At 36.5% G+C, this 15,262-nt stretch overlaps 1 pseudogene; it reads right to left on the reverse strand.

The window, feature by feature from the left end:
- LOC118650451 overlaps positions 1–11,803 on the reverse strand; it is a 32,814-nt pseudogene extending 21,011 nt beyond the window's left edge.
- Positions 11,804–15,262: the final 3,459 nt, after the last annotated feature.

Below are 15,262 nucleotides of genomic sequence, written 5' to 3' on the forward strand. Positions count from 1 at the left end.
GCCTAACGCTTCTGACCGAGGCGTCAGGCCTGGGCAGGGGACCTCTCAGCTCTGATTGCAGGCTCCAATAGCCATAGCCACTGGGCACCTACGTATGCAAATTAACCACCCTCTTTGTTGGCGGTTAGTTTGCATATCGTGCTGATTAGCCAATGGGAGGCGTAGCAAAGGTATGGTCATTTATCCTATTTGTCTATTATTAGATAGGATTATTACTAGAGGCCCAGTGCACAAAATTCATGTGTGGGTAAGGTCCCTAGGCCTGGCCTGTGATCAGGGCCATCTTCCCCATTCACCTGCAGCCAGCCCTGCCCCCGCCCCCCCTCATCCCCGGCTCCCTGATTGGAGCCTGCCGACTGGGAGGACGAATAGAGGTCAGCTGTTCCCATCTGCTCACCAGCCCTGCCCACACCGCAAGTTGCCCTGTGTATGAGGTGACTAGTGAAGTGGGGGCCTTGGCTTGGGGCCACCTGTGTCCCCTGCTATCCACTCCTGGTTCCCCATTCACCATTGGACGATCAGAGCCTGCCAGCTGGGGAAAGGAACCAAGAGGTGGTCAGTGAGCATCATAGTGACTGGTCAAGTGGTCATTCTGGTCATTCTGCTATTGGGGTTAATTTGCATATTACCCTTTTATCATATAGGATACAGACCCAGTGCATGGGTGGAGGGGCTGGCCGGTCTGCCATGAAGGGGGCCCTGTTTTGAGGTGGGGGGTCCCTTCTGGGGGACAGGGCCAGCCAGGGCGAGAGGCCATAGGTGGTTTGCAGGCCGGCCATGCCCCCACTCAGGATGGGGGTTCCTGCTTGGGGGTGGGACTACTGGGGTTAAGGGGCCGTGGTTGTTCTGGTCTCTGGTCATGCTGGTCTTTCTGCCGTTTCAATAACTTTTATTATATAGGATTATTACTTACTTTAGTTAGTCTAACACTTAATGCCAGCAGGTCAGCAGTAAATTTCTAACCCCCTTACCTCTAAATATGTTAAGTAGATACAAACCAGTTATTTAATTCTTTGCATGTACTCTGTTCTTTAGTTTCAAACCTTTTAGTGCCTTTTCACAGAAGTAGAACTTAAGTAATAGCAATTTTTATTACCAACATTATCACCAATTCTGTGGAATAATAGTGCAGAAAACAAGCATTTCAGGCAGACCAGTTCATGTATGGCAAAACACATAATTAATAGTTGCAAGAAAATTAGTATTGCTTAAGTGGCAAAGTCCATATAGTTAAGCTATAATCTTTTGCATAATTTAGATAATTTAAACACCTCTTTATAAACATGTCAGCATTATATAACCAACTTATTGAGCATATGGAGTTTATAAAATTTGAAGGTAAAATATATGCTTACTTAGTAATAATCTTCCAATATCTAGTAAATTAGATTTTTTTTTAAAAAGAGTTCTCATTTGATTGGGCCCTTTTTTAAGTGGAGATATTTGGAATTAAATGTTGATCATCTGAATAGAAAATGCCTTTGAAGCAAAATGACCTTCTACATTTTTGTTTGCTATAACAGGAAATAGCTTCTTAAAAGACTGAACATGATTGTGATTTGAGATTTGTACACTAGAGCAAAACAAATCTAAAGTTTATAAATACTTAAATTCTGTGTATCATTGGATATCATACCATCTTGCTTTTAGTTTAAGTGTTGTGTTTATAGTATGATAATTAAGGGGTTTTAATTTTGTAAGATAATGCATTTGCCTCAGTGATATATTCCATTATAATCTGTAAACTTTAAGTGTGTCAAATCCAATAATTTTGCCCTATTCCTAATGGATATAGTATTTATGATGCCTCATAATATTTAAATGGATCATAATTTTAGCAGTATTTGAAAAGAGAGTGAGTGGGTGGGAAGACTAAAATTATATTAAATAGAAGGCACCTAATACATAATTGTCAAAGTGTGTGGATAATAAAAATAGTTTTATTAATTTTCTTTGCTTTCATAGTATATAATGTAGCTTTTAAATGACACAATAAGATTTCTTTTTTAAAAAGATGTTATGGTCGGTCAAATTGAGAAAATATATACAGAGGTGATTTTAATATTTTTTTCCAGCACAGTGTCTAATACATAAGAAATAAGAAATGCTTCTATGTTAAAGAATGAGTGAGTAATGCGCAATGTGTAATTGAGTGCTACTGAATAAGGTGCTATTCTTAATCTACTGCTGTTAATACTACTATTACTACTACTACTACTACTACTACTACTACTACTACTACTACTACCAATTATCCAAATAAGGCTGGCACCTGGCATTATCGAAGGATTAGTATCTACAGGGCACTGTGCTGCTTCATTTATTTCCTATATATGATGTAGGGACAGGACCAGTTACATAATTTGCAAGTCTCAATATAAAATGAAAATGTGGGGCTCTTTTAATCCAAAAACTCTTAATAAATCTGAGATGGCAAAAGCTGAGCATTAAATTAAGATCCTCTAAGTGCAGGTCTCTGTGTAATTGCTTAAGTCACATGCACATGAAGCCGTAAGAGTTATGGTTATTCCCCATTTTACAAGAAATAAAATATACATTTATTGAGAATATATTTGCTCATATATTTTTCTATATATATGAAGACCATTGCTTTATGAGAAGCTCTGGCAATAAAACATAGAATAACTTCAAATGGGCAAGATTGAATTCAAAGACCAATTCAGAGGCTGTTACATTCCTCTATGTTGGTGATTATTTAACTAGCTCTTATGAAAACTTAGATTTTAAAAGTCAATATCTAAGACCTAGTGTATAGGTTTTTTCAACAATGAGGCCGGAACCTCCCACAACCTACTTGTCCACACCATTCCAGGGTTTTTTATTTATATCACACCAGGCCTGAGCATTCTAGTTACCTTGATTTGTCTGGGGCAAGTTGTCATAGAAAGCACCAACAAATATTCTTAGAAGGGCAGTATTTGAATACCGCTCAAATATTAAAATCTATCATTATAATCAGGCTTTTGATATTGGGAATTCATCTTGAGAAGGCCTGTAACTGTGAGGTATTTAGGTCAATCATGTCTCTTATCTAAGACACCAGTCAAAATGAAAGCTTGTTAAGTGTCCTAATCCTCACCACCATTGCCACACTGCTTTGGGTTATATCTTCCCATTCAGAGTCATTTCTTTCATTGCTGACCTCCTTCACAGCCCTTTATATTTTCTTTTCTTAAAACTTTTTTCCATTTAAAGTATATCATCAGGATTTTTATCTAAATTTAGGAGATTAAGCTCAGGTTCCTATATACAAACAAATAAAAACACTCAAATGACTCAATTATATTTTAAAATAGTATAAATTCGAAAGGATGAAGAAGAGAAGAAAGAATTGAAGACAAGAAATGTTAAAACGCACACATTAATAAAATTATGACATAAAGGGACATTGAGAACCAATATAATGCAGAAAATTAAACCGAAATCTGAGTTTTGACAGGAAGGATGCCCATGAGGACAAAGTCAGTTTCTCACTCAGAACCTGCACATGTGCATAGAATGAACACAAAGATCTTCAGAGTGTGGGAGTGAAGAGAGGCACTGAATGAGAAAGGATCTGTTGAAAACCAACCTTACCTCAGTGCACATTATAGAAAAGAGACTCTTATATTCTTGAGAAATTAAATCTGAGAGACACTGGGGTCCCAGAACCCTCAATAATTCATAGGGTGCAGGTAAGGTGGACAAATTCAGTCAAATTCTCTATATTAAAAATGTAAGGAGACAGTTGTCACATATTCAAATCCTAGGACATGAATATATGCAGGCTTATATCTCCAGTTAGGAGAATGCTGGATTCTTCCCTGGAGATGGTGATAGGCCAAGAGAAATATTTATAAGCAATGATATTTAGAGGTCCCACTCAGTCTTTCTCTATTGTATCTCATTCTCTTGCACTGTCCATGCAGGCTAACGGAGCTTCCAGATAGCTTCTTCATGCCACATAGTCTATTAGGAAAGTATAGCCAAGAATTGTTACATATCTGAGGAAATCTACATCAAACAAAATGAACATGAAAGGAACAAAGATAAATACAGAGAAGAGAAGAAATCTCTTTAACTCTTAAAATAAGAATGGTGATAAACAATCAGATATGATAAAGTGCATTTTTGAAATTTGAAATTTGTTAGCTGAAATATAAGTTGTGGAAGAGACATTTTCTGACATCAGTGAAAAAGCAGAAGGAGCTAGATGGTGAGGTAAAAATAAGAAATTGTAAGAAACTTGAAGATATTGGGAATCTAAAAATCCTACTAATAAAAGTTCCAGGGGAATTGAAAGCCCACTGGGGAGGAAATTGTGAGAGAACTGATATTTTAAAATTCCCAGAATTAAGGTACCTGGAATGTCCAGTTCCAAGAGCTCATTGAGAACCTGGACAAATCATTTCAAAATTATCCATATTTAGTTATAATTGGCACAAAATTTTTGAAATTTCTGAGAAAAATTAAGCATTCCAAAAGCTGAGAGAGTGAGAAAGACAGAGAGTTTACACCTAGAGAATTATGTTAAATAATGGTGTAAAGTTATCAAAGTCCACCTGAAGGTTGAAAGGTAAAGGAAATCCTTCAAAATCTAAAAGACATTTATTTCCAACATCATAGTTTACAAACTTCCAATATTATCCATCAAGTATGAGCATAGGGTAAAGCATTTCCATAAATGCAGCTCTGCAAAAATGTTGCCTCTTAGGCTCTTTTTCAAAAAGCTACTGGAGTTATATTGCACTAAAAGCAAACAAACCAATACAACAACAAACAAACAAAACAAGAAGAAGCAATATATCCTGTAAGTGGTAGGAAATATCCCGTGTAATGGATTTGGACATCCATCAGTACAGCTTGGAGGTAGAGAATAGCGCTCAGGAGGAGGTGGGTCTCTCTACTACCACCACACCAAAAAACAAAAGACAAAAATCTATTACATCATGCATATGCCTCATGTGTCTAACAAGGGTTTTGCAATTTCTATGAAGAATTTGATAAAAAACAACAACAATGAGCACTAGAAAGTCAAGCAAATGAAAACAATAGCAAACGTGTTTAGAACTAAAAATGTTGAACAATAAAAATAACTTTACCTTTGAGGCTTACCAGACTTATTACCTTATTTCTCTTTTAAAAATTTTATTGAATTTACAGGGGGGATATTGGTTAATAAAATTGCATAGGTTTCAGGTATACAATTCTATAAGACATCACCTGTATATTATAGTAACTTAATTCTTACCCTCACTACCATCATTGCTTAGTTCATCTCTCTTTTCTACTGTTGTATGCTGTAAATACTTTTTCTAATTTAATATTATTTGTCTATCAAATTCTCCAGATTGCAATGAGAATGATCTCTAAAAATAAAATTTAAAAACTGGTTCAATTACTCAGAGAGGAAACAGTTCCACATAACATATGTTAATTACCAAATGTGAGTATTTAGCTTAAATAAAGGGGGCAACTTGTAAAATAATTTTGGAGATAAGGCAATAAAACCTAAATGATTCTTCAATGCATTTTCACTTCATTCTATAAGAAATGGGCTAATTAAATTAGGTGTTGAAATAGTGAAGAGGTGGGAAAGCAGATCTTTGGAAGGCTAAACTGTTTGCAGTGCAACACACACATTTTATTAACTCTGTTATGTGAGTGATATCAGTTTGGTAACCCTTAGAATTGGTTAGAAGTAAAATGACAAGAACTTCAGTTAACTTGGGACAAGCGTAAATACTAAAAAAAAGGAAAATGAAGCATTTTGAAGGCAAAACTTTTGGATATTGTGATAGATTGGATATGTGTACGGTGGAAAGAATGGGACCAGTTAGTCTCTTGTGAGGTATTAAGAAAAACTTTTTCTCTATGATAAACTTGTTCAAATTCCAAAAGGAGAAAAGGTACAAAACTGTACACGTCCAGTGTCCAATTCAAATTTTGTTAGCTTCCATGGACCTGCTGCATCACTAGGTCTCACTGAGCTAATAAGAAGATAATGTAAATTGTCACTGGCTGAGAACCAACTATTTGTTTATTCACGCATTTATTCATTCACTGAGTAATTAATTGAAGAGGATTATATGAAAAAATAACCAAAATAAATAAGAGTTCTACAGTTATAGAAGAATATATCAAACAATAAAAACTCACAGGGTTCTGTTAGGAACTAATGCCTCATCAATTTTGGTCAAATTTATCTAAGGACATTGTTGCAGTTTTGGTGTAGATTGCACTTACCAGTAGATTTTGCTGTTTTTTCAGCTGATACTTTAGTCTGGGTTCCAAACTATTCTTGTATTACAGGGTCTATATAAGAGCTGTTACTTCCTTGTTTTGGGAGCTTCTTGCGGTTATTATCATAATACTACATGTACCTTCACTCACACATAACAGACTATATAATTATCTAATCCTCCAGGTGTTTGTTTTCTACAAAAGTTATTTTTCAAATGCTTATTTCTGTAAATAAATTTTTAGTTCCATTCTCTTTGAGAACTCTTCATTTTAGTATCTATGTTTGTTCCTGCACTCCAGTATGGTTTTAAACCGTGATTTTCTTTAGATCCAAGTTAAAGGCAGTTTCTTCATCACAGAGAAGCTAATGATGACATTGTAGTTCTTAAAGAATTTATCATTTGTCTTTATTGTTTATCGCTTTCAGTTAATATCTTAGAGGTTCATAGTATGTATCTTATCCACTCAAGCTGAATAACTGAATGAGAGTTCTTCTCACCTTCTAGTTTGACTTCTTTGGCCACTGATTATGCTTCTTCACATGAATATCTTCTAGACTTCACTCTGGTACTTCCTCATGAAATTTACCATTTCTCAAGAACTTAATATTTCAATCACCTCTCTTTCCCTATCTTCTAGGAAACATGAAAACTTCAGGCTAGGTGGAAAGAATCCAAATTTTTATATTAACGTTTGTTACTCCTTATACTATAAAAGAAGGCTTTGTTTGTTTGTTTTTGAATTGTATTTTAACTATTTTCCTTATGATTTGTAATATGTTAATGTTTTCTAAGAATGTATAATATACCTCATGACATGAAAATTTCATATTTTCCTTTTTAATTAGTCTTTTCAACTGTAAAATTTACACTTTATAAATGAATACTTGTCTTTTAATGATAATATGAGGCACCCATTTTATTGCTAGCATGGAGCAGTTATTTTTTAACATTAATGATATTACTTTACTAACATATTATTTATTATTTTTCTTTAAAAATATTTTTTATCACCAGTTATTCTTTCTATGCCCTCTTCCACCTCCACGCATCCACCTCTACCGCTTCCAGCACCACGCTGTTGTCCATGACCATGTGTTCTCTCTCTCGGTCTCTTTTTTTCTTTCTTGCTCAATCCCTCTACTCCTCTCAACTCATCCCCACCTCCTCAGAGCTGTCTGCCTGTTCTCTATCTATGATGCTTTGGTCTAAACTATAGACAAGTAATACTACCTTTTTTCTGGTTTCTTTGATTAATTTTTTTCCTGCCCTCAATTTTTCTTTGATATATTGCTTAGGTTTTTTTTTTTTTTTTTTTTAATATATTTTATTGATTTTTTACAGAGAGGAAGGGAGAGAGATAGAGAGTCAGAAACATCGATGAGAGAGAAACATCAATCAGCTGCCTCCTGCACATCCCCCACTGGGGAAGTGCCTGCAACCCAGGTACATGCCCTTGACCGGAATCGAACCTGGGACCTTTCAGTCCGCAGGCCGACGCTCTATCCGCTGAGCCAAACCGGCTTTGGCTGCTTAGGTTTTTTAATGTTAACCATACATTCCACAATTTTTTTTCTATAATTCTTAGGCCACAAGGCAGCTTCAGAGTAAGTTTTGAGCTGTAGTAGGAAAGGCTAAGTCGCCCCTTTGGGTTAGGATATGCCTCTGGGCAATATGTTTTCTTGGCATCTGTAGATCTCACTGATGTGATAAGGAAAAGGCAGAAAAACCACTCTGAGAGGATCACTTCCATCATCTTGATTGACAGAATGGGGCAGCTTAGCCGAGAAGTTGGCAATGCTCTGATTTAGATCTTGGCAAATAATCGACAGAGATATTTTTTCTTGTCCTCCATTCTGATACAACTGCAACAAAATGAGCTAAAACTCCACACTGATTTTTTTGAGGTTGTGAATTTTAATCCTTCTGTCACAAATTTGCAATAGAATCTAAGACAGGTGACATATCTCAGTTCACTATCTTTGTTTCCTTGGCAAAGGACTGAAATGACAAATTATGGAAAAATGAATATACTAGACTGAAAAAGTGCATTATTTAACTCAATAATTTCTTTTTTAAAAAGTACTACTAAAAATTAATGTTATATAATTACACTGTATAACATAACACAATACCTTTTAGCAGAATTCACCAATTTTCTAATTTGGCTGAAACAAGCTAAATAGAATAGCAAATGTATGAAGAAAAATGTGACATAGGGGTATTAGTAAAAAACAAAACAAAAAAACACCCTTTGCCAATAAGAAATGAAAGTGACTATCATTAACAAATCAACAAAAGACAAGAGCAGGCGAGGATGTGGAGAAAAAGGAAGCCTTGTGCACTGCTGGCAGGAATGCAGACTGGTGCAGCCACTGTGGAGAACAGTATGGCATTTCCTCAAAAAATTAATAATGGAGCTCCTATTTGATCCAGTGATCCCACTTCTAGGAATATATCCCAAGAAATCAGAAACACCAATCAGAAAGGATATATGCACCCCTATGTTCATAGCAGCACAATTTACAATAGCTAAGATTTGGAAACAGCCTAAGTGCTCATTAACAGATGAGTGGATTACAAAACTTTAGTACATCTACACAATGCAATACTATGCTGCTATATTTAAAAAAAAAAAAAAAAAGAAGCAAATTTTACATTTGCAACAGCATGGATAGAACTGGAGAGCATTATGCTAAGTGAAATAAGCCAGTTGAAGAAAGATAAATAGCACATGATCTCACTCACATGTGGGATATAATGAACAACATAAACTGATGAACAAAAACAGATCCAGAGACAGAGAAGCATCGATCAGATTGTCAAACCTCAGAGGGAAGGTAGGGGAGGGCAGGGTTAAGAGGAAGAGATCAATCAAAAAACCTGAGAATAACTGCACTGGGGAAGGAAGAATAGCTTCACTTGGCCTGCATCACTGCATCCCTCAAGCCAGCATTGCAGGCTTGGGCTAAGCTGCCCCACGCTGTCAATCAGGATGAAGGGAATGATCCTCTCAGAGTGGTTTTCTGCCTTCTGGAAAAAACTTTTCCTTATCCCATCAATGAGACCTACAGATGCCAATACATCATATTGTCCAGAGGCATATCCTAACCCAGTGGGGAAATTTAGCCTTTCCTACTATAGCTCAAAACTTTCTCTGAAGCTGCCTTTGGGTGGGTTTCTGCCATGTGGGCAAAGAACTGTAGAAAAAAAAATGGTTTCTCAGTTATTTGGTTCAGCACCAGTGAGCTGTATGGTTAGTATTAAAAAACCTAAACAATACATCAAAGAAAAATTGAGGGCAAGAAAAAGTAAATCAAAGAGAAACCAGAAAAAGGTAGTATTACTTGTCTGTAGTTTAGACCAAATCATCTTAAGTAGAGAGCAGTCAGACAGCTCTGGGGAGCTAGGAAAGAGTTTGGAGGAGTAGCGGGATTGAGCAAGAAAGGAAAGAGAGAGAGATAAGGAGAACACATGGTCATGGACAAAAGTGTGGTGGCTGAAGGAATGAAGGTGGATGGGTGGAGGTAGAAGAGGGCATCAAGGAGATAACTGGTGATAAAACATTTTTTTTTAAATTTAAAAAGAAAAATGATAAATAATATATTAGTAAAATAATAATATCACTAATGTTAACAATAGCTTCTCCATGCTGGAAAGAAAAATGGGTGTCTCAAACTATCCTTAAAAAATAAGTAATCATTTATAAAGTGTAAATTTTACAGTTGAAAAGGCTAATTAAAGAGGAAGATAAAAATTGTCATGAGTCATGAGGTATCCTATATAATAAAGAGGTAATATGAAAATTGACCATCACTCCAACACACAAGATGGCCAACAGAGGAGGGCAGTTGTGGGCGACCAGGCTAGCAGAGGAGGTCAGTTGGGAGGGACAAGACCAACAGGAGAGGTCAGTTGGGGGCGATCAGGCCTGCAGGGAGGGCATTTGGGGGTGTCCAGGCCTGCAGAGGAGAGCAGTTAGGGGTGACTGGGCCAGCAGAGGAGGGCAGTTGGGGGAGACCAGGCCTGCAATGGAGGACAGTTGGAGGAAACCAGGCTTGCAGGAGAGGGTAGTTTGGGGTGATCAGGCTGGTAGGGAAGGGCAATTAGGGGCAATCAGACCACCAGGGGAGCAGTTAGGTGTCAATCAGGCTGGCAAGGGAGTGGTTAGGGGGCAATCAGGCAGGCAGCAAGTGAGCTATTGGGAGCCAGAAGTCCTGGATTGTGAGAGGGATCTCTGATTGCCCTCGAGGGGTCCCAAATTGGAGAGGGTGCAGGCTGAGCTGAGGGACACACAACCTCCTTTCCCCCACCCCACCCCCGCACAAATTTTGTGCACCAGGCCTCTAGTATTATATATTTTTAGAAAACATTAACATACTACAAATCATAAGGAAAATAGTGAAATATAATTCAATTAACAAAAAATAAACAGAGCAAGCCTTCTGCTATAAGCATTAATATATGTTAAAATGAACATTTGAACTCTTAACTCTTTTTAACTGGGGAAAAGAAGAGTGGTGGGAGTGATAAGCTTCCTGGGCACAAAAGTTCTGTTTTGGTTTCACCCCACCAAGAGACCAGCAAAGCTGAGACATACAGAGGAACAGCTGGACACAAGGAAGAAAGGCTGGGCTCTCAGTGTCTGCCCTGCTGCCTAGCTACTGCGGTACACAGTGGCCTGCTCTGCACAGGACTCCAGCTGCTTGGCCCCTGCAGATTTCACCCATTTTTGTTTCACAGGGGGTCTTAAATGAACTAAATATTCCCAAATCCACAGGTTATAGATAATCATAAATATTACCAAAGTTAATGGACTGAACTCTTTATTGTTTGTTATTCTCTGCAATCTCTATCGCTTGGCTAACAAAACCTGATAATTAGTATAAACACAGAATTAATGGAAATCTGAGAAAATTTATTTTAAAATATAAATAAGATACACAGAAACTAGGAAGTTTGCCCTGACTGGTTTGGTTCAGCGGATAGAGCATTGGCCTGCGGATTCAAGGGTCCCAGGTTTGATTCCAGTCAAGGGCATGTACCTTGGCTGCGGGCACATCCCCAGTAGGAGGTTTGCAGGAGGCAGCTGATCGATGTTTCTCTCTCATTGATGTTTCTAACTATCCCTCTCCCTACCTCTCTATAAAAAATCAATAAAATATATTAAAAAAAAGAAACTAGGTAGTTTATTTTCTTATTACTGTAATCATATAGAAGATGATAGGTTTTGTAAAAATCTTTTTCACAAAAGCATCTAAGCAATTTTTATAAAATTGCACATATACCTTAGGCTCATCTAAGTTGTATAGTAGGCATAACAGATCAAGCAGCAAAGTTCAAATGAAATAAGACTTTATTGCAAATAGATAATTTTTAGAACAAGCTGCTAAAGAGTGGAGATGTTTTATGGGATAAAGAAAAAGAAATTGAAAAAGTGAATTGAAATAGATTGGTATCTCAAAGCATCACTATCTATACTAATAAAAGCATAGGTGACCATCACGCCCTCACCTCATCAAAGATGGCTGCTCCACGTTGTCCCAAGAGGGCTGCTCCATGTCATCACAAGATGACTTCCCCCATGTCATCACAAGATGGCCACCTCGTGTCATCACAAGATGGCTGCCACAAGATGGCCGGCAGGGGAGGACAGTTGTATGTGACCAGGCCAGCAGGGGAGGGCAGTTGGGGGCGATCAGGCCTGCAGGGGAGGAGTTGGGGGGATATAGCTAGCAGGGGAGGGCAGTTGGGGGTGATCAGGCTGGCAGGCAGAAGCAGTTAGGGGCAATCAGGCAGGCAGGAGAGTGGTTAGGAACCAGCGGTCCTGGATTGTGAGAGGGATGTCCGACTGCCAATTTAAACAGGCAGTCGGACATCCCCTGAGGGGTCCCAGATTGAGGAGGTGCAGGCTGGGCTGAGGGACACCATCCTCCCCCCCCCCCATGCACAAATTTCATGCACTGGGCCTCCAGTATCAGATAAATTAAAAATACTGACTATATTAATAGACTCTTTATTTACAAAGAGCCTTTAAACATTTCATATTTACTAGTTATCATTCCATGAGTTTGATATTTGTAACTTCATATTAGAAAGGAAAATATTGAACTAGAGAGGTTATGAAAGTGCTTAAGTTTGTATAACTTGTAAGTACTGAAAAGAAGACTTCAACCAGTGCTGTTACTACACCATTAAACAGATAAACTGCAAAATTTATCCTATTTTATTTGCTATGATCTGAATGTTTGTGTTCCTTTCACTTCAAATTCACCTATTGAAATCCTTACCCTTAAAGGTGATGGTATTAGTAGGTGGTGGTCTTTGGGAGATACTTAGGTCATAGGAATGGAGCTCTCATAATGGGATTAGTGTTCTAATAAAAGAGACCCCCCCAAAGCACTCCAGCTATTCTACCATGTGAGAATACAAAGATAAGTTGATGACCTGAAGAGGGTCCTCACCTACTATGCTAGCACCTGTTCTTGAACTTCCAGCCTCCATAACTGTGAGAAATAAATTTCTGCTATTTATAAGCTACCAGTCTTGTGGCATTTTGTTATGGCAGCCCAAATTGACTGAGAAAGAAGCCTGTAAATTTAAAAAATCATGGACAGAATGATTGAGCACTCACCAGTACACACAGAGCATGGTCAGGTTTACAACAGAGGCACATAGATGACCCACTCTGAAAGCCAAGACAAAGGCTACTGAGAACCATGGTGCTAGAGTAATTTCACCAACACCACATAAAGGGGAAACTAACAAGTCACACACAAACCATGTGGCAGTTATTCGACCCTGAACAAATATGTGATTTGTGTGTTAGTGTACACTATCTTGTTGATTTTATCATTTATCATTGTAGATTTTGTTCTTTTTATTTTTCAGGAGACATTCTGGGGATTATTACTATTTGTAAAAGCACTTAAAGATTCAACATGCATTTTAGACAACACCGTCTGAACTTTTTTTGCAGCCTATTATCTAATCACGTTATCTGGAAAAATGAGGGGATACAATATAAAACACGGGACCTTAATAGGTAAAGCAAACAAACAAACAAACAAACCCACAAACTAAACGTACCTTTCACTATTTAGAGAGAATTATTGGGAATATAATTACCTATTGATTTCACTTTTTTAAAGAAAAATATTTGTATTGATTTTAGAGAGGAAATGAGAGGAAGAGAGAGAGAAACATCAATGATGACAAAGAACCATTGATCATCTGCCTCCTGCATGCCCCCTACTGGGGATCAAGCCCACAATCCAAGCATGTGCCCCTGACCGGAATCGAACCAGGAACCCTTCAGTCCACAGGCTGATGCTCTATCCACGGAGCCAAACCAGCTAGGGCTGATATCACTTTTATCTTTTCTAATACAAACCTCGAAATAGAATTGTGCTAAATAGATGTTATTTTTTTTTCCCACTGTGGAATAGATAAAAATCAATTTTATATTGGAAAGAATGCAAATAAATACTTTTACTTTTCTCTCAATTTGGATTTAAGCATAGCCAAATTGGATAACAGTTTTAGGGAGAGAAGCTACCTGTCAGGAAAATTAGAGAGAAATTTTAAGTGTTCACTTTTAAGAAATTTTTATTGCAAACCTGGCAGTAAATTTCAAGTAAAATATATTTGTAGGTTTGTAATTTATCTTTTATAATCATTAAGTTTGAAATAACTTTAGTAGTAAGCTTTTTAATTATAAAGCATCCTTTTGAAATAAACATTGGAGGAAACTATAAACCTTATGTGTTGAAGTAGATTTTGACAAGGATATTTTTTTTTATTCATTTTTTGGGAACTATGTTTTATTACATTTTTCCATATAAATTTTTTCATTTCACTAAACAAATATTTGTCACTAACTCAGTTATATGGTGGAGGTGGAAAGCCTTAATAATAACACTCAAACAGGCAAAAAAAACAAAAAAAAGGCATGATCGCTATGAGATTTTATTATTTGTAGGAGGGACTATGCAAAAATAAAAAACAACAACTATTTTTAATGCAAACAACATAGAAAGAAAAACAATTAATCAGAGAAAATGCACTATGAAACTTTTATGAAATATTGACTATACAGATGTGGGAAAAAGTAGATATACAGTTATAATATAAATAAATAATGTAATAATAAATAATAGTGATACTTGAATAAACTCTATGTTTCATGTACTCACTACTATAAACCTACCTTTGTCCACCCCTGTATTTATGTTTCATTTATGGAAGTGGATATAAAAAAAACCCCACAATATTTTATTTTATATTTTTCATATTTGAATATACTATTTCACATTATAAATATTAAGCTTAAATATTTTAGTAACAAAAGAGTAGAGAAAAATATACATTTCCTTTTTAAAGGAACATTAATAATTTTCTTTGCAAGAACTTGATCTTTTTTAAAAAAATATATTTTTATTGATTTCAGAGAGTAGGAAGAGGGAGAGAGAGATAGAAACATCAATGATGAGAGAGAATCATTGATAAGCTACCTCCTGCACACCCCTTACTGGGGATGGAGCCTGCAACCGGGCATGTGCCCTTGGCCGGAATCAAATGCATGACCCTTTAGTCTGCAGGCTGACACTTTATCCACTGAGCCAAAACAGTTAGGCAAGAATTGATCCTTAATTAAAGTGTAAAAAATAGATGTTTGTGTTAATCTTAGATATCTTTTTAAACTCAATATCATGTAAATAAATAGAATTTAATTTGTTTGTATTGAATGCTGGCAGTAGAGAAAGTATGTTCATCATTAGCTTTTAATTACTTTGTTCAATTTATGAGAACTAAATTAAAAAAAAAATTTAGAATTGAAGAATTTTGAGATATTGTCAAAATCACTGAAATTTGGTTAGTTGTCTTAGATACTTTTTACAATGTTAAATATTCTAAAATCAATATGCTTTAAAAAGTATAGTTTTTCAACATTTTTTGAAATATGTTTGAAAATGCATAAAAATAAAAATATCAAGTTCTTATTAAATTCTCAAGGTTAA

This window comes from Myotis myotis, unplaced genomic scaffold (assembly GCF_014108235.1).
Source record: "Myotis myotis isolate mMyoMyo1 unplaced genomic scaffold, mMyoMyo1.p scaffold_m19_p_3, whole genome shotgun sequence".
Classification (NCBI taxonomy): domain Eukaryota; kingdom Metazoa; phylum Chordata; class Mammalia; order Chiroptera; family Vespertilionidae; genus Myotis; species Myotis myotis.